Genomic DNA, 20092 nt, shown 5'->3' with positions numbered 1-20092 from the left:
GAGCACACCATCCCGGGGAGAAAGGCTTTAGTTTCTACCAATTCGACTACTTTTTCATGCAAGGCCAGGAAAGCCACAGGATCCTAAATTTTCGGTCGTTGGCCCGGGGACTCTCCGTTCACTCGCTGGTGGTGGTGGAGCTGGCTTGGGTCACGGAGAGGGTGGAACGCAATCGCGCTTGGACTGCTGTAACCTCCAAAAGGAAGATTTCAGGAATCTGTGCCAAAATACATGTCAGCAATTCCTTGCTGACAATACTCTTTGGGAAGCTCAGAAGGCCATGGTCAGGGGTCGAATCGTTAGCTACTTGAATGGTCAAAGAGACAGAGGTCGGTGGAATCTCAGGGACCTTGAGGATCGTATGCTCGGTTTAGAGAGCCAGTACACAATGCCACAGCAGGAATCCCTATTACAAGATTCACTATACATTCAGACCTTGCTCTGACAGGCGCTTGCGAAGGTGACAAGAGCGGTGTGTCTGGCCACCGGCAGTAGAGTCTATCAATGGGGCGATAAAGCCAGTCAGACATTGCACTGGCTGTGCACCCCCAGATAGGTGGGAGTTCTGGTAGCCTATTTGTTGGCAGACAATGGTTCTGGGTGACTGGGAGCGATCCCATCGCGGGTACCTTCACAGCTTACTACCGAAAGTTGTATCGTGCGGACACCTTAAGGCCCCTGCCCAGACCTACCAAAATTTGTTTAGGATTTGCTGATACCTCGCCTGGCCCATGAAGAGTGGGAAGAGTTGATGGCAGATGTTACATGCAATGAGCTGTGCCCAGACTTGTCTCAGCTGCAGGCTGGTATAGCGCTGGGTCCCAATGGTTTACCATCCGAGTCCTGGTGACCAGTGTGGCCACAGACTGGCCTGTTACTACTGTAAACCTTCTAAGAGACAATGGAAATGGGTGAGTTGCCCTGATTTTAGGATGTCTGCGACTATGGTAATGCCAAAGCTGGGTACGAAGAGTACACATTGAGGGGACTTTTGACCAATCTGACTCTTGAATTCAAAAGTGAAAGTATGGGCTAAAATGCTAGCTGCCCATCTAGAGGGAGTAATTGCTCACTATGTCCACCCCGACCAGTCCGAGTTCATGCCCCATCAGACTACCGGGCATAATCTACGGAGAGTTCATAATGCAATTGCCCTGAGTGGGGCCTTTTGTGGTCATAGAGCCCTTCTTTCTAACGATTTTTATAAGGTTTTCAACTCGGTGGACTGATTGTTTTTGGTCGCCCTCCTCTGCAGTTTGTGAGCAATGTGCGCTCTCTACACCAATTTGGTGCCCAGGGTGCCGGTTGGAGAGATGGTATCACAGTGGTTTCTGGTGGCGTGGGGCACCCATCAGGGTTGTCCCTTGACACCTCTGCTTTTTGTGCTAGTGATCGAGCCACTGGCAACCTGGGTGAGAGTCGCCGTGCATATTAGGGGCCTTCAGTGGTCTTCCCACCAAATACTTGGGGCCTATGTTACCAGCAACAACATGGTCCGATTCTTTGAACTGAACATGATGCCTCAGTTAGTTGCCCTTGGAAGAGACGTCAAGCTCTGGTCCACTCTTCTACTTTCCCTTTGGGGATGCGAGCTCATTTTTAAAATGGTGACCCTCCCACGTCTACTCTACCAATTGCAAAACAATCTATTTCCAATCAATAAAACCTTCTTCAGTAAGGTCAGCACACAAATTGGACTTTTGCTATGGGGGAGGGGTGTCCTCCACATTGTTTTGACGAAAGGTTGTCAACCGGCTGTCGGTTAGGGATAACCACCTCAGACATGTTCCTATACTGTATAACTGTTAATGAGTGGTGGTTGAAGGGCTTGCGGATCCTCTGTACGCGGCCGAGGGTTGTGCGGCCTGGAACCTCCACATTTAATATATGGAGGGAGGGTCTCGGCAGCTCTCCCTTCTGCCACCTGTGTACCGTTTGGGGTATGAAATGCTGCCTAGAAGACCATGGCGTGGGCTGATCATCTCACATTGGAGACCCTGTTGATGAAGGGCACCAGATTTTAGCAGGTGACGGCTCTGAGGGAATTTTCAGCCTGGGATGTTTTAGGCATTTCACCGTTGGGGAATGTGCTTCATAATGGGACACTTAAGTCATTTCAAGACATGCAGAAGGAGTTTGACTTGCACAATACGCAGTTTTTTTTGGTATCTGCAGCTCCGTCACACCCTTCTCCTTATTATACAAACAGTGGAGGATATCCATGCATTTTCCCAGATGGAGGCCAAAATCCTTCGTACGAATCTCAAGGAGCATAAATTGTCCGAAATATATAAACTTTTACTGCGTAATGTGCCAGACCCGATGGTCATAGTGCGGCAGGTGTGGGAGGGAGAACTGAGCTGCTTGGACGACGACAATTGGAGGGAGATAGTGGAAGCCCCCAGAGAGGAGATGATAGCCTCCCGGTTTAGTTTAATTAAGCTGAGGGTGCTTCACAGAGTATACCTCACTAGGGCCAGGCTCCACTGCATGGGCCTGATCCCCACGGGAAACTGTCTGGCATGTGATGACCCCAGGGTAGACTTACCTCACACGTTCTGGCACTGCCCAGGGTTGGCCTATTTCTGGGGTGGCGTGCTGGGGCTGCTTTAGAGGGTGCTGGGTTTGACACTAAACTCATTATTTTGCATATCACAGATGACTGTGGGGGGAACATGCTATCAGAAGACACTACTTTGGCTGGGCTTCATTGTCGCAAAGAGGGATGTTGCGAGGGCTTGGAAGGCGACCGAGGCCCCCATGTGGAAACTTGGGCTTTGGTCATGGATCATGAGACTAGAATGTCCGATCTATTCGTCATGGGGCTGCCCCCAGAAACACATTAAGACCTGGAAGGAATGGGCGGAGTTCAGAGGAATGCAGACAGAGCCGTGCACACAAAGACCATGGGCTGGGGTTCCGGGATTATGTGATGTGGGCAATCTCAATGTACAAACAGGAGGATTGGGCCATGCCCTGCTATTATATTGTCTTAAGGTCAGGCACTGTGTGTATTATGATGGTTTCACTGCATTTTCTCTGCAGTGTAATGGGTTACTGTATTTCATACTGGTACTGTGCTCGACGTGCTGTTCTTCCATTGAAAGCTGTAAAATCAATGAAATGTCTTAAAAAAAAAAAGATGACATCTGAGCGAGCTGTGATTCTACAAGCCTGATAGTTCCCATTCCTGGTCTCTCTGGAAGGGCAAGATAACTACATATTAATGTGACTCTAACATATTAACTCTTTAAGCTGAGGATCCCAACTTCTGGATGAGCGCTTCCACAGTCTATGCATTTGGAAAGAAAAAAAGAACATTTTGAGCCTTCTGCAATTCCAGGTGGCCCCTCACACGCGTCCTGATAAAGACCTGCCTAGATGACTCCGATTAACCACGATATTATGGATCAAATCATCGATGATCTAAATGTTGGCCTGTACTATTTTAATACCCCTCACTTGTATTTAAGGAGAATCTCCTGTTGCCCTGGATATGTGGGATCCACAATCATATTATCTAAGACAGGCATTATGCAGGAGGTTGATGCACTGCATCTCATTTTGTATCTTATGCTCCCAGTCACACACTTGCTGCACTGCACGAGCACTTTTTACTTGCACCTATGGAGCAGCCTCCATTAGCCTTTATGTGAAAATTCTAAATGCACAATTGCTTCAATGCAGGCCAGTAATATAATGCAATTAAATTCTGGTTGTGTATTTGTCCCGTATGGTTTATATGTTTCTGTTTCTTTTCCTTTAAAGGTCTCTTGTAATACATAACTGACCTAGAGGGTATTCACACCCCAAATATACATTTACTAAAGAACTGATTTTTTTGTGAGACATTCTGCACTGACAGGACCGTTTGTTTTTTGCACTATATCTGCAGATTACTGTTCCTTCGCCCTGGGATGATGCAGTCAGTGACCTTATCACATCGAGAAATATTGATACTAATTGCAGATTGGATTTTCTTGACCAGATGTAATTGCACCCCACCTTTACTTGTAAGTAGTGGAGTGTCTGCACCTATGGGCATCATGGTGCTCCCTATCTCCCTTTTGGATACTTTTGTGATTAAATCTATTTACTGTCACTGACCTGTGACAAACTCTTGATGTCTTTGATGATGGGCCTGGAAGATGTTAGTCTTACAAACATGTTTGCTTTCATCAGCCATTGGGTTATGTACCTGAGTTCCCCCGGGATCTTCTGTCACTGAACTTTCTTTCACCTTCTATTTCAAGTTATCGCTCAAGACATGTATGTTCATAGCTTTGAGCCTTCTTATAGTGGCACCCCTGCCTGCATGGATCTGTTGCGCGGTGTCAAATGAACAGGTGCAGCCAACTTAGGCCCACCAGGCAAATCCGTAGAGGGGCCTTGGCCTTGTGCTCATCATTACTACCATAGGGGTCAACCATTGCATCTAAGAGGGAAGCATCCATTACAACAAAACTTTTACAACGCAGTGCTATTACAACGGAGGTTTTACAACGAAAACCATTACAACTCATTGCGCTGGGGGCGCTCTAGGATAGGGAATAGATTTAATTTACTATCCAACACCTTCCCTAGTGTCCACGGGGACTGGAGTTGGAATAGTAAATTAAATTATTCACTATCCAGCACCCCAAAGCGCTATGCGTTGTAATGGTATGCGTAGTAAAACCTGCGTTGTAACAGCATGCGTTGTAAAAGCATGCGTTGTAACATCATACATTCCATCTAAGATGCTCGGAAGTACATGCATGCTGTGTTGTGTCAGATTGTGTCAGCCTAGTCTGTGATGTTCTTGACTTTACCATTGGTCTGACCAGCTTCAGTATGCCAACAATCTCAAGGTTTTCACTAACCTTCTTCAGCTCCTCTGTCAAGATAGCAATTTCTGCCTTTTGAAATTATATTATTGACAGCAAATCATTGTGCGATGGTATCGGGTTTGTGACTTTGAAGTTTTCAGGATGTTCCACGTGTGGGAGAGGAGCTGCGGGGAAGCTTTGGATACGTATATGACATAGAGAAATTGTGAATTATTTAAGCACATAATGTTGGGAAATAAGTGCACCAATGCAGAAAAGGAGCAAGCAATTGACACCCCGGTTACCAAGAGAACCTTTCCCTGCTTCCTAGAGGAGACTGCCATTTACTTGTGGTCTCTTCAACAATAGGCAATTAAGACTTTCAGTGTCAAAGACAATGGGCTTCACATCTTCATTACTCTGCGTCTGGTAGGTGTTACATGAGTAGAGCATGGGCATTCTCGTGCATCCACCCACATATTCTGATGCAAACTCAGATTTACTAAAGTCTGTAAACCTGGGTTTGCACCAGAATTTTGCGTCTACTCAAGGCTGGAGTAACGGAGAGAGGTCATTTTATTTCTCCCAGTTACTTCCTTTTTCTGCATCTGTTGCCCACATACAAAGAGGAATAAGCCTCTAATACTAGTGTTTGTGCAGGAAGGTGTACTACCTGCACAGACACTATTCTGAGCACGATAAAGGCACCCTTGTGGCATGCCACAAAGGCGATAGGGTGCCACAAGAGTGCCAGTGCAAGGAGAAAGCAGAAGTATGCAATATCTTACTAAATATGGCGCAATTCTGCTCTCTCTCTTTCACATAGTGCAGCATGCATTGCGTTGCATGAAAGTCTCGTAAATATGGACCTTACTCTTTAATAGTGCTTTATTTGAAAGTTCTGACCTTTAGTATAATACTGAGATTTCTCAACAGACCAAATCCGTCTGAAAGAAGGCAAGGTGGCACGTTCTGCTCCATCCCCAGCGACCTATCAGAGGCACCGGCCTGTTATCGGTAACTGACTCCACTCAAGCCTTACCTGCTTTAAAAAGTAACCTACCTGTAGCTTGCTATTGACACTACTCATCTCCGCAAGCTTTTTAGATGCACAAGCATGTTACGTACGACTTACTCTAACCAAGGCTAAAAGCCTCCGAGAAGCACGCCCCAGCAGCCTTTCCGAGGTACCTGCCTGCTATATGTGACTGACATTAACCATATACTACCAGACTCTAAGAGGTGGTACCCAGCTCCCATGAGCCTTTCAGGGGCGCCTGCATGTTACGTATGACTGACTCTAACCGTGCCCTACAACTTTGAGATGCACTCCACAGTCCTGCAAGCCTTTTAGAGGAACCTGCCTGCTACGCGTGACTGATCCTAAACTGAGGGCAGGCACCTGCCTGTTACGCTTGATTGACTCAAACCGAATCCTACCAGGCTCTGAGAAGCATTCCCCAGCCCCAGCAGCCTTTCAGAGGTACCTTACTGTTACTCGTGAGTGACTCTAACCCAGCCCTATCAGTCCCTGAGAAGCATTGCCCAGCCCCAGCAGCCTTTCAGAGGTAACTGCCTGTTACATGTGACCGACTCTAATTGGGCCCTACTGGACTCTGAGAAGCACCCCCCAGCCCCACAAGCCTTAAACAGGCACCTGTCCATTATGTGTGACTGACTCTACCAGACTTTAGGAAGATTGTTATTGCTACATGTGACACAGTCTATCACAGCCCTACTGGCGTTTCAAAGTTCCAAATCAGTGGAATCAAATCCCAGCCAAGCTACGCTTTCAGAAAGCCATGCTGGTATATAAGACAGACCTACCACAGCCCGCCAACCTTTCAGAGGCAATGACTGTTACTCTAACTCAGCCCACCTAGTGACTCCCTCTAGTCCAACCCCATTGTCTTTGAGGACTTGGGGCATATCTACAAGATAATGACGCAGCGTGGCGCTGCCAGCCATCTTGCTTCGCCGAGCTGCGGCATCACTAAAGGACAGGGATGAATCGCATTTACAACAATACAATGCATCCCTCTGCTTTCCTGTGTGCTGGCGCACAATAGGCTAGCTAGCACCAAAGCAGGCAATGCAGAATGCAGCACCCATAGAAAGAGGAAAGAAAAAGGAGAAATAAAGGTTTTTCTCCTCGCTGCGCCACTTTTACACCTCCCCGTTAGAATCTGATGCATCACCAAGTTTACGAAACCTTATAAACCTGGGTATGCGTCAGATTCCCTGGGTGCTGTGTGAGAACACCCACAGCAACACCCTTGGAAGGCCTCTTTCACACAGAGTAATGCATGAAAGGGGCCATATTTACAGGGCTATCAAAAGCCACGCAGTGTGGTTTTGCATAGCCTTGTAAATATGGGCCTGCACACTGTGCCACCAGAGCGTCAAAAAAGGGATGCTCCGGGGGTGGAAAGGAGGTTGAAAACATGCCCCTTGTGAATTGGCATTTTAGAGGCACCCGAGGGTTACATTGCATGCTCATAGGTCTTTCAGAGGCAAGTTACTCAGTTACTCAATGTGTCCCAACCGGACTTGTCATTCAAAGACATTGACTCTAATGCAAATGCACCGCCTGCTACATGTGATTCACAGTCGTCTTAATTATTGTATATATCTATACTTACATACATGCATATATACATACATGTATGCATGCATACATGCATGCAAACTTTGAAACATGCCTACAGGTTAATAGAAATAACGCTATCAAATCAAATTTGGCCTTTCATAGGCACTGACTATTACACCAACTCCACCGGCCTTTCAGAGTCATCAGTCTGTTACATCTGGCTGACTTTACACCAGTCCACCTAACCTCTACCGGTGAGTGACTGCCGCAGGTCAAGGGTCAGTACGTACCAGAGAGCCTGCTTCCTCTCTAGATCGGCCTCTCGGGCTGGCCCTGGGTGGACGCTCTGAAGTTGCTGGTAGTCAGCCCGCCTCATCCTTGTTTACATATCCGCCATGAAGAGATCACCCGCGTGGCTTCACCGCCGACCTCATCTCCAGGGATCAAGTGCAGGTGGAGCGAGCGCCTATGCAGAGATCTGTCTCGATAGCTTCAAGAATGGACTGGAACAGACTTTGAGTACGATACATCTCCGCTTGGCATGCAAATGCCTGTGTCTCTTATTATGCTGCAACCCCTCGAGGGGAAGTGGGAGTGTCCAATGCAGCTCAAACATTGCCCAGACTCAGACTGGGACTCCTACCACTTCCGGAAGTAAGATCAGCAGGGCCTGATCTCCACATAAGTGAAATTTACTGCAGACTCTGCAGGGCACAAGTCCTAATAAAAGAAGTGGGGGGACGCTGACGTCACAACAGGAAGTAACTTCACGAAAGGTGGCTTGCACCATCAGACTCATTGCCTCCCCTTGCACACACCAGCGTGTGAGCAGTGTTCAGAATGAGCTCCGACCTCGCCCCAGAGAGGCCAAAGAGTGAATGTGTGGCTCCATTTGCTCCAGTAACCGAGCGCCTGGTCAAATAAGTGGGGGGACGCCGTCCACCCCCGTGGTACCCCGACTCGAGCCCTGAGACTCTGTGATTGTTTTTCTCATTGAATATAGCGCTTACTACACCTGACGAGGAGTTGAAGCACTTTTCAGCCAGGAGCATGCTGCTCCGGAACGGAAAGGATTAGTAGTGGATTAGCACAGGGCAATATAAATTGTTTATTTGAGCGGTGGGCATGTGAGTCTGTTAGTCTAATTGAATAGGATAAAAGAGGGATAGAGGTGGGAGGAGTCTAGATAGTGTTTTCTGTGAGATCATAGTTTGATGAGGTTTGGGAGGAGTCAACGCAGGGTAAGAGGAGGAATGAGTGTAGAAAGGGTTATTAGGGAGATCATAGAAGCAGCGTCGGATTGGTAACGTGGGCATTTGGGCAATGCCCGAGGGGCCGGTGTCCGAATTCCTGCTGTGGGCTGCTTTTTTGAGCAGTCTGGGGGACCGATTTGGTCGGTGTCTCTATTGTTCGAACAGCCGGCGGCCCAGTGGGTGTGTGAGTGGCCTTTCTAGAGGCAGATGGGCGCTCATTGCCTCCTGTTTAGCAACAGGCAGAAGTATCACTCCCTTTGTGTAGCTGGCCGGGCCATTAACGTGTGCACATATTGAGAGGGGGCAGGGGCCCGAATAGAATTGGCCTCACTTGTTTCCAGGTGTGTTTCAGCCGTGTAAACTAACGTGTGCATTAATTAACCCCCCCTTCTTTTTTTTCCCATGCTGTTGACGGAACCGCTCTGTCACCAGCCACGGACGCGCTGTACTGATGACGGAGCGGTTCCGTCACGGCCCGCTCGGCGCGCCTGCGCTGGACGTTCTATTGAGCGGGCGGGGCCGTGATGGAACCGCTCCGTCATAAGCACAGCACACCCGAGGCTCGTGACGGAACTGTTCCGTCACGAGCATGGGAGCGCCACACGGCCCCCCAACCCCCTAGCACTGCGGCGAAATTGCCGCCGCAGCGAAGGGGTTAAAGGAGGGACACAGAAGGGAAGACTCTAGGATGTCTTCTTTTGAAGATCATAGTAGTAAATCACTACTGTGAGGTTTAGGTCGTGTCGAGGAGGGTGAGAGGAGGGAAGAGTCAAGAAAGGATCTTAGGGAGATCATAGTAGTAGAATGAGGTTGGGATGAGTCAGAGAGAGGAGGTAGAGGATATTTTGGAGAGAGGTATAGGATTAAACTGAGCAGTGCAACTGAGGGAGTTGAGGCTTTTAAGAAATATGTATTTCTTTTTCTCTACAGTAAGAGCAAAGTAATGAAATATATAAATACAGAATTGCATAGTTTCTTATTTATTAAAGACTGTAAAGTTATCTTTGGTTTGCCTGTCAATCACAAAGAGTAATTAAAAGAAACACAGAGGTAAGGTTCTCTACATGCTCTCCGTGGAGAGGTGACATTTTAATATCATATCATACCGTTGAGAGGCGCTTTCCCTACAGCTTTCTTATGCTGAGTTTAATATGTACACCTTCTTAATAATAATAAATCAGGGTGCTTCGTGATGCACGTACATTTCTATTGACGCCACTGACGAGTGCAATTGACTATTGCACAATTTAATGGTAATCGCTTTACCAGCTGCGGCACGTGCACGTTAGAGCGGTGAGACCTGGTTGGGGGGGATTCGACAGACGACCACGAGGGAAAATTAATTAATTAATTAATTTTCCCTCATCGTCACCTGTCGAAATCCCTCCCCCACCGCCCCACTGCTCTTACCTGCAAGGGCCGTGGCTGCAATTTACCAACCTTAGGAGGATGAAAGTCTGAGCTACCATTACTGGGATTTAAAATCAAGAACTGCAGATGGAAGGAGATGACAGGGAAGAGAATTATCCCATTGATCGTGCCAGCTATAGTGAAATTATTTATGTAATTGACAGAAATTAATGATGCGTAATTGATCAAGGTCACTACTGAAACAAGGTATTCTGGTAATTTCTGGGCTCTGTGAAGTGAAGGGAGATAGCAATGGGGCACTTGTGGTCTCATTGCACATAGGTCTTAATTTTTTCTAACAATCTGTCTCAGTGCCTTGGGATCATAATGGCTGTGGTAATCAGGGCCAGCTTCCGGAAAGGGCAAGATGGGCCCACTCCCAGTGCGCCAATTTTCAGAGGGGGCTCACAGAGCATTTTTCTGCAACCTCCCTAGTGTACCCTGGCTCCAGCGATTTAGTTTAAAGTTGTTCTAATTATTTTTCATAATGTGTTGCAAGCGCTGTATTTAACACCCCACTAGTCCCCTTCTTTACCCTACCATCTTCGTTTCACCTGCTGCCGCTACACAGCAACACGCCCTCCCCACCACAACAAACAACTTGGCACCAGTTTGACGGAGGTGAGCTGGGGAGGTGCAAGGTGTTTGAGTTCAGAGGCAAGTCATTGCTTTGATGCAGCCAGCCAGCAACTGACCTGTGAAAAGCGGTCCCCTGCTGTCCCATTTTACACCAGCCAGGGCAGACCAGGGCTCCCCCAGAGCAAGAGCCCACTGTGGTGATACTATAGGCACCTGCTTGAAAGGCTCAATTACTATCCTCGACGCAGGAGTGCTGCCCACTGGTATATACAGAGAGTAGAAGACATCTTCAAGGATAGATTAAACAAAATCTGATCCTCCATTACTAGCCAAAGGCTGGGACAAGCTACTGACACTGAAACCGCATTGGCTAACATAAGAGAAGAGCTGCTGTTGGTCTGGGTTGAAAAGAAGACCACAGACCTCATAGTGTACCACCTCTCAGCAGCTTACGTGGTCGTGAACATTCTGCTGGGCAGACTCAATATTTGGGCTGGAATCACAGGCTCTGTCTTTGAATGGGTCAAGTTCTGCCTCTGCAACTGCAGCCAAAGTGTCTGAATTGGGTCAACAGAACTGTTCCCTTGCCAGGAGTCATGTGTAGTTTCCAAGGGCCATCCCTTTCATACCTGCTCTTTAACATCTACATGGTTCAGCTGTACAACTCCTACTACAGTGTTAAATGAACCTCCAAATGTAGCTGATAGGTTTCAGCCAGAAAGCAGACCAACAAAGTAGACAATTTCTCCACCTGTCTGGACCATGTATTTTTCAGAATAAAAGAGTTTCCTTTCCTTGAATGGAGCCAAGACAGAAATTTGGATTAAGAGAGGACTAAAATAAATTTCTCTGCTATTCAAGTGGCCGCCAGTCTAGGAGTATCTCTGTCCGTCACATTGTGAAGACACATTTCACTCTGAATTCTCTTTTCTTCCCAGTGTCATTGCAGTGGTCAAAGGTGTGTGTCTGCAGGTCTCCCAACTGTAGAGTACCGTTCCACTTGTCCAAACCAATCGCAGGATGGAGCTGCGCTCTTGTGATGGCCTATCTCCAATGTTATACGTTCGATTATAACAGGCTCCCGGAAACGTTCACTGACGGGTTTCAAAGGCTACAGGATCAAGTGGCCAGAATCAGTGGCGATGCAACCACTTAACGCCTGGCTAGAGAGTAATACCCTAGATCCCAATAGATGCTAAAGCAATGTTTAAAGTTATTTGTATAATGCCAAAGGCTTACTAGGGAAGGTACACCATTGTGTGCCCAAAAGAAGTCTGCATTCATGGTTGGCAAACCTTAGACCTGAAAGGCCTTGAGGCATAATTCATTCATAAGTACTTTATTTCGGTCTGACGACCATAAAATCAATAAAACAGTTAAAACGTACAGGATACAAAGAGTTTATCACTAACACCCCGTTGAATTTCATAATAGGACATGATTTAACACAGAAAAAGAATAAAGCCACTAGAACCACCTCTAACGATGAGGGCCTCCACCAGGTGTGCAAGAAATGATCATGAAATAATGTGCAAAGTGCAATCAAGTACAATATTTCAGCATTGTGTTACAATTACAAAATCACATAGACAGTGCACTGAAATAATCACAGATCACTGAAATAATATCGAATGACAAAATACCGACCTTCAAGAATATCGTTGACAAAATATAGACTGTCAAAATATCGACTTTCTATGTACAAACAGGTAAGTACAAAAATATTGAGTTTAAAATATCGTTTACAAAAATATAGTTGTAAAAAATATCGACTTTACTCAAAACAATGTTAAATTAAATTAATATTAAAAATTAATTACTAAAATATACTTATACATACTTAAATTAACTTATAATAATTAAATAATTAATGAAAGTACAAAATACATTTTTAACCATATTTCTTAAAACATATATATATATATATATATATATAGTAACAAAATATAATTAAATAATAGCCAATATTATTAACGTACAATAACAATAGTGTAAAAATTACTATTCCCACTCCAAAGAGTGCAAGCATAGGGTAAGCGTTGGATAGCATAGGGGTTAAAATTACTATTCCCACTCCAGTGGGTGCAACAGTAGGGAAAGCGTTGGATAGCGTAGGGATTAACATTACTATTCCCACTCCAAAGAGTGCAACAGTAGGGAAAGCATTGGATAGCGTAGGGGTTAAAATTACTATTCCCACTCCAGTGGGTGCAACAGTAGGGAAAGCGTTGGATAGCGTAGGGATTAACATTACTATTCCCACTCCAAAGAGTGCAACAGTAGGGAAAGCATTGGATAGCGTAGGGGTTAAAATTACTATTCCCACTCCAAAGAGTGCAACAGTAGGGAAAGCGTTGGATAGCGTAAGGGTTACAATTACTATTCCCACTCCAAAGAGTGCAACAGTAGGGAAAGTGTTGGATAGCGTAGGGGTTAAAATTACTATTCCCACTCCAGTGGGTGCAACAGTAGGGAAAGTGTTGGATAGCATAGGGGTTAAAATTACTATTCCCACTCCAATGGGTGCAACAGTAGGGAAAGCGTTGGATAGCGTAGGGGTTAAAATTACTATTCCCACTCCAGTGGGTGCAACAGTAGGGAAAGCGTTGGACAGTGTAGGGGTAAAAATTACTATTCCCACTCCAGAGAATACAACATTAGGGAAAGTAAATCTTTCATATATTATTCAAAAATCTAACAATGAATATCTATTAATAATTAATAAAAAGTAAATAAAAATGTTATGTAATAGAATAAATAATATTTTACATTTACTAATTAACAATAATTATTTTAATTATTCACCTATTAATACAAATTAATTAAACATTAACAATTAATTATTTAATAATTAAAAATTATTTCACTATTATTTCCAAATAAATAACGTGTATTTAATTTTATTATTTAATTAATTATTAATATCTTGCTTTCCACCCTATGCCCCTATAAACCCACAACCCGCTACAGAAATTAAATTAGTAAAATGTACATAATAACCAATTAATCAATTAATATAAATGAATTAACAATTATAATTAAATTAATTAACACATATAAATTAATTAACAATTAATTACTAATTACTATCAATAAATATATTTACATATTTAATTATTTTTTATTAAATTACTTCCCACCCTATTCCCCTATAATCCCACAACCCGCTACAGAATTAAATTAGTAAAATTTACATAATTACCAATTAATCAATTAATAATTATTATTTTCCAATTACTATTAAATTAATTAACACATATACATTAATTAACAATTAATTACAAATTACTATCAATTAATAAATGTACATATTTAATTAATTATAATTAAATTACTTCCCACCCTATTCCCCTATAAACCCACAACCCGCTACAGAATTACATTACGCAATAATTATAAAAACAAAAATCATTTAATAAAATTATTTATAACAGAAAAACACACTTTTCACACATATTATAACATAAAAATACACTATAAAATATTAAATATTATTAAAAAATCGATATTTTAACTATCTATATTATATACTTCGATATTTTAACTATCTATATTTTATACAGTCGATATTACTTCACTTACCTTAAAAACGATATTTTGGTAGTCGATATTCTGTCCTGTCGATATTTTGTCCAGTCTATATTTACAACTCGATATTATGTCCAAACGATACTTTGGACTCGATATTATGTCTGTGCACCAGACAGTGCACATGAGTTGTGGTGTCAGATTTAGTAGAACAATCAAACAATACATTGGCTACAAGTGGGACATCTGGAATTAATATGGAGGCACGATTTATCAAGGTCCAGGGACCCAGATTGTGCAGCTCCCCGAGCAAAAAACTCAATGTGGAACCAAAACTACAACTTTTTAAAGAAAGGGCTGAAGATGGAACTGTTCCAATGTGCTATCAACTAAAACCCACATCTTGGGCACAGTAAATGAAAAATACTAGGCGCAGTCCTCTCCTAAGTAACAGGACACTCAATTCCCATTTTTCTGTATTTCACCTATGGCTCTGAAGTACCCAGAAAGACACACAAAGCACTATATAAAAAATCTAAATATATAAATAGGCCAGCCACACTTGACAAGTAAATATTTTATGCATTATATTCTGCTGTAGAGTGATAATTAACTATAATTTTTACTCTGTAACAGGATATTCTTTTAAGCTTTCTGGTGAATTCCATCAGGGTGCTGGCAAGAGTGATGTGGCCCTGGTATCTGTGGTCAAATCAGTGTCGGCTGTTGAACTTTGAGAGTGGAGAGCCGTACATGTCCATGTCAAATATGACTGAGCGAGTGAAGCGAGCAAGACCGACTCTTTCGAAGGTAGTTTGACGGTTTTCCACCCAGAGGATTTCATGACCAAAAAAGTCAACACAGTCTCCTCCACCTGTTTCAACACCCTCCGTATGCTCAGCAAGATCTACAGATGGATCCCGACTAACACAAGGAAAACAGCCACGCAGGCCCTAGTCAGCAGCAGACTCGACTACGGAAATGCCCTCTATGCCGGAGCCTCGTTCAAGCTCATCAACAGACTGCAGAGAATCCAGAACGCCTCTGCACGCCTGATCCTCGATGTCCCACACCGCGACCACATCACCCCCCACCTGAGGAACCTGCACTGGCTCCCCGTTGACAGGAGAATCTCCTTCAAGCTCCTGATCCACGGACACAAGGCACTCCACAAGACCGGACCAGCCTATCTCAACGATAGGCTCTCCTTCTATGTACCCAACAGGAAACTCTGCTCTGCTGACTACGCCCTGGCCACGGTCCCGCACATCCGTAGAACTACCTCCGGAGGCATATCCTTCTCCCATCGCGCCGCCAGGACATGGAACACCCTCCCCCTCTACCTACGACAAACCGAAGACCTGCTGACCTTCAGGAGACAACTCAAGACCTGGCTCTTCGACCAATAGCAGCACCCCCCTCCCCCTCCCAGCGCCTTGAAACCCTCACGGGTATGTAGTGCGCTTTACAAATTACTTGATTGATTGATTGAGAAAACAAGGCCAAATGGTTCATTTTACTGAATGATTTTCACGCGCTGTTTCTGAATGAACTATTCTAGTAATTTTATGGTATGACAGGTGAACATTAACAGCATTAACATCACCAGGTGTTGTTGGGAATTTATCCTCCCAGGTAAACTTTGAGAATATAGTGTCAACATAGAGAATTTTACAGTGTAACTATAAAAAAAATCAGCTAAACAGCTGCTTGTCAGGTGGCCCAACATTCCTGACATTATACATAGCATCTTTGTCCATGGTGCTTCTTCAGGTTACATTTTCAGTCTATATTAAGACCAAGGGTCTGATTTATATATTAGCAGAGAGTGTATTTAATAGTAACAGAGTCCCCTCAACACCAATATGGGTTCCACCCGCCTCATTTACATGCGGGCGGGCCTTTGGGTTAATCACGGTAGAGACTACTCTGGCGCCGCCATGAGTAATCCCCTCCGACGGCCCTAGGGAGTAAGGGCAGTCGGAGAAATGACAACATTTCGTATCACCCAAAATAGATGGGCGGGTATGTAATCCTTTTTTAGGTTTTCCTGAAAATACCACCTTTACATGTATTTCCTAATTGCAATAATTTTGTCTGAAGTATCAGATTGACAATTTTGAAATAAAGACATTACATATAATATATTCATTTTGCATAATTAAGTTCAGTTCCCTCACACAAAAGCTTGCCCTTTTCATGAATAAAGCTATTTTTGTTTCAAAATACCAGATTGTGTTATTGTTTTGCAAATACAAAATACAGCAGTATGTTAATTTCAGCAAGCAGTCACATGTACTGCTATAGCCTTTCAAGCCCAGGTATCATCACCTACAAATAGTAGATGTGCACTTCACATGGCGAGATTGCGCACAAGCACTGTGCCACTGACAGCCTGGGTGGAGTCACCTATGTCCACAATATCTCAGAGTGGTCCGGACCATATTTCGGCAGGATAGCAAGGATACTGTCAGTACTACACAAAACATGTCAGTATGGGCAAGTACTGTGGTATGGATAGCGAGAATGTTGCCAAATAAGCTCCCAATATGTCATGAGTCGGCCTCAGTTATGCAAAGGGTGGCTAGAGTGTCACAAAGAATGCCCACATTATGTTGAGGATGGATTACTATGATGCTACACGGTGCTTAGTGTTGTCAGAAAAGTCCACAGAATGGTGTTGATTGGCTCTGCGACCCTCACCCAGCCCAATCAAACTCAAACCTCTTTTCGCTCTGGACAAACACCCACACAGACAGCAGACACCATATATGCTGAGGATCACACCCGCCACCCAAGCAGACTCTAACACTGCTCTCGCGTACACTCATTTTTTTTGCAGTTTCATTGGTACTTCTCTGACCAACACTCACATTCTTCACACTCCCCCTCTTCTCACTCACAAACCCCTCACTCATTCGCCTAACATTACTTGCTTACTCCACATCATGCAAACTCCCATCATATTCCTTGATCGCACTCCTGTCACTCACTCCCCAGTCCTCACTCACAATCCCCTCACAAACACTCTTCTCAATCGCACAAACACTCATCTTACTCTCACAAACACTCCCCTCACTCTTGCAAGCCCTCCTCCCATTCACTGGCCTTGATAGGGGTGATGAGAAGCCTGTCCCCACGCATGCGCAGTTCTGTTGTGAAGATAGTGTACTGGCGAATATGTGATCAAAGCACAGTTACAGTTCTGAACAAGTGGAGGGATGACATCAAAGAACCTTCATGACATGTACTAGACGTCCCTCCTCACTCCGGAAACTTGGAGCGGCAGAATCCCAATGCACATTAGCCAGCCGCCACTAGGTTAAACTATACCCTGTTGAGAGCTCACCTTTAAATTCATTCTTTTAAGTTCTTTAAAATGCCTTGGAATCTGTCAGGCACACTCAGTGACCGCATTATGAGCTAGTTACTATTATTTCTGAAGCCAGTAGTGTTTTATACTGTTTGTGTGTCCACCTTATGAGCTATCCACAAATAATTCTGAAACCTGAACTACTCAGTACCTGCCTCTCTCTCAAAGGACAGCCCAGGGGCAGCCTCACTGTCAAGAGCTTACTTAGCTCGAGATTGATGCTAAGCAGTTCAGGTTTGGTGAACAGATGGCTATCGTTATGATGCACACACCACCCCAACCTAAGATACTCCACACAGCCGCCCAAGAGGTACAGAGCAGTCAGATCTTACCACACACACATCAACACAATTCTGATGTTCAATAATCCACACCCAACAGCACCTCACACCCAATTATTGTCTTTACACAACACTTTTCCATTCTCTTCTATAATGTCCGTTTCCATAAAAGAATACCCAAGACAGAGCCCCAGCCACCCTCATGTGGGCAAAACTTTGCCAATGCCATATCACTGCAAGGCACTGCCAACTCAACAGCACTATCCCTCACCACACCAACATACATCTCACAACCACTCAGATACATTTAGCATACACATACACCACCCTCACATGTACAAAATCAACTCCTATCTATGAATAAGGCTTGCAATATCTTCAGCACACCTATCTATACACAGAACAGACCACAGGGAACTTTACTGACGTGAACTCAGTTTACTTTAACAACAACAATGTTCCTTTACGTTATGTTAAATGCTGCGCTCTATATACACACACACAAGTCCCTACCAGTTAAATCACCAATATTTACATACCCTGTATATAACCCTTTTTTTGAGATAAGCCACCTATCTCTTGTGTTCCTCAATTCTACGCCTCGTATACTGGTTACATGCCCCATATCCTTTGTACTTGTGATGACACATGATGATTTCGATATGCCATGCACATATTTTGTAGAGCACTTAAATACCCCGTGCATAGATGTCGTATGCCTGAGACCTGTGCCCCTCGTGTATAATGCTTCTGGATTCCATATAGTATTTTATCGCACCACACACACAACGTGTGTCTTGTATACCACGTACATTTTCCAGGTAGCATTTTATCGTCGCGTACACCTCATAGCTGTATCACATACCATTTATATGTACCATATAGCGCCTTACGTGCCTAGTGTAGCACGTGTCCCAAAAAGCAGTTTAGCTCCTGGGATATTAGCTCCGTGTCCGCATTCCCCACACAACTCGAGTCTGTCATACCACTCACTTGCGTTGCTGGGGGGCTCCTTGGGCCGCGAGCCCCGGCGTATCCTGGTAGATTTAGGCTGGAAATAGCTGTGCTCCCTAGGAGAGGTCTCAGGGTCCCTCGGCAGCACGGACTCACAGACAGCCTGCTAGAGAGCGGCTCTGGGCTGCGCCCGGTTTTATGAGCCCAGCGCCTCCCCTGACGCTCTCCGTGGCTTTGTCCAAAGTGCAGCGCTTCGGTGGCCTTATCTGCCGCCTGGTTATCGGGAGTTCTATTTTTAAATACTCACACTGAGGTGTAATTTTTTTTCCTTTCTTTCAGAATCCCGGGAAATATAACTTCGTCCTATATATTCCCTCGGGCAAAAGTCAAAATCGGATATGGGCCTGTATCCTGCTCCTGGCGGCTTGTGTCTCTCTTTGCTCTTTTCGCTGGACTGGTGTTGGAGACTCCAGGTGAATGGCAGAGGTCTCAGTGATACCTGATCCTTACACCACAGAACATGGGCCGGGTCTGTTTGTCCATATGGCAGTCATCTCGTAACCATACAGTCATATCCCATATCATATACTGAAATCCATACACAGACCAGAGAGCATGCATTATCAGTTTGTGCACACTGTACTTTGTATTAGCCTCTGCCTCTCTCTCGCTAACCCTTCTGGCCATCCATCTGTCTGTCTGTTTATCCATCAACGTAGCTGCCCTTCCATTGGTCACTCACCTCCTTCTCCGCCCATGTTTATCCATCCCCATCAATCCATGTACCTGTTTTGATTGGACCAGCGGTCTATCCGTGGCCGTCTTTCAGTCCACAGGTTTCAGGGACGTTATAGTTAGGAATTAGCATTTAAAAACCTTTGAAATTCACGGAAAATCAAAGGTTACAGGGACGTTATAGTTAGACTGACATTTCACTCATACAAAACCAGAGAAATTCAGCCATTATAGTTAGCTAAGCTAACTATATATTGCGCCCCGTAAAGCAATTTACGGCTCCAACAGCGTTTTAGTCCTGGGGAGGTGGTGGTCCCCGGGGCTGTGTGGAGTGGCTGGAGCACCCTGATGCATCTTTCTAAATGTAGACCTGCGGTCTTTGGGGGAGCGGGGTGGGGGGGGTGGGGTGGGGGGGGGGGGGGAGGCTGGTAGGGTGGCCCACCTGCATTTAAGATGATTAGCCCCGGTGAGCTGGTGGTCCCAGGGCTGCGGTGCTGCCGTGTGGGCATCCGCATCTCATTTTTAAATTGCCCCTGGGACGTGGCCCACCCGAAGCTTGAATAAAATAAAGCACAGAAGCC

The 20092-nt window shown here is 44.8% G+C and overlaps 1 protein-coding gene across 4 annotated transcripts in view; it reads right to left on the bottom strand.

The window, feature by feature from the left end:
- The window catches only part of TMEM150B (transmembrane protein 150B), a 128560-nt gene that overhangs the window by 94533 nt on the left and 13935 nt on the right, over window positions 1-20092 (bottom strand). The window contains exon 1 of one of the 4 annotated variants that reach the window (XM_086930298.1): window positions 18716-19270. The exons of 1 other annotated variant lie outside the window; for it this stretch is intronic. The gene's annotated coding sequence lies outside the window, so the exon portion shown is untranslated. Of the gene's footprint in view, window positions 1-7688; window positions 7813-18715; window positions 19271-20092 lie in introns of those variants that run through there. 2 more of the 4 variants (XM_086930297.1, XM_086930296.1) reach the window with 2 other exon arrangements.

This window comes from Lissotriton vulgaris, chromosome 7, assembly GCF_964263255.1.
Source record: "Lissotriton vulgaris chromosome 7, aLisVul1.2, whole genome shotgun sequence".
Classification (NCBI taxonomy): Eukaryota; Metazoa; Chordata; class Amphibia; order Caudata; family Salamandridae; genus Lissotriton; species Lissotriton vulgaris.
This window is presented reverse-complemented; position numbering and strand designations above follow the sequence as displayed.